Below are 522 nucleotides of genomic sequence, written 5' to 3' on the forward strand. Positions count from 1 at the left end.
AGTAATGCACATATAAATCAAATGACATTCTACTCCTATTGTACTATTGTACAGGTTGGGGAGAGAAAAGAAGTGCACTGTCTGCTGCTTTCCAACTGAGAACTGACTAATTTAACTGATTAACACTAACCTTAGCGTCACTAAATCGCTGTGTGATCCGGTCAAGAGTGGATGATATATTACGTCATGTTGTGTTCACTGGTTTGTAGTCCTGTTTTTTTTTTTTTTCATCACACCTGAACCGGAGTGTTATGAGTGTGCAGAGAACACAGTTGTGAACCGCAATCAATTCATATTAAAATGGGCGTCAAAAGGCGATCTCGGCGGAGAGGGCGTTTGGACAAGAGGCGTCAAAAGGCGATATCGGCTGCAAATGAGGTTAAGTGCAAGACCACTTTGGTAGAGGTTTGGGCATGGGTGTGTGCCATTATGTACCTCCAAATGTAGACAAGAAATAAATAAAAATTGCTCCAGCGATTAGAAATTGATCACAACACAGTTGATTCAGACAATATAGAACAT

Source organism: Protomyctophum parallelum, assembly GCF_964188405.1.
Source record: "Protomyctophum parallelum genome assembly, chromosome: 1".
Taxonomy (NCBI): domain Eukaryota; kingdom Metazoa; phylum Chordata; class Actinopteri; order Myctophiformes; family Myctophidae; genus Protomyctophum; species Protomyctophum parallelum.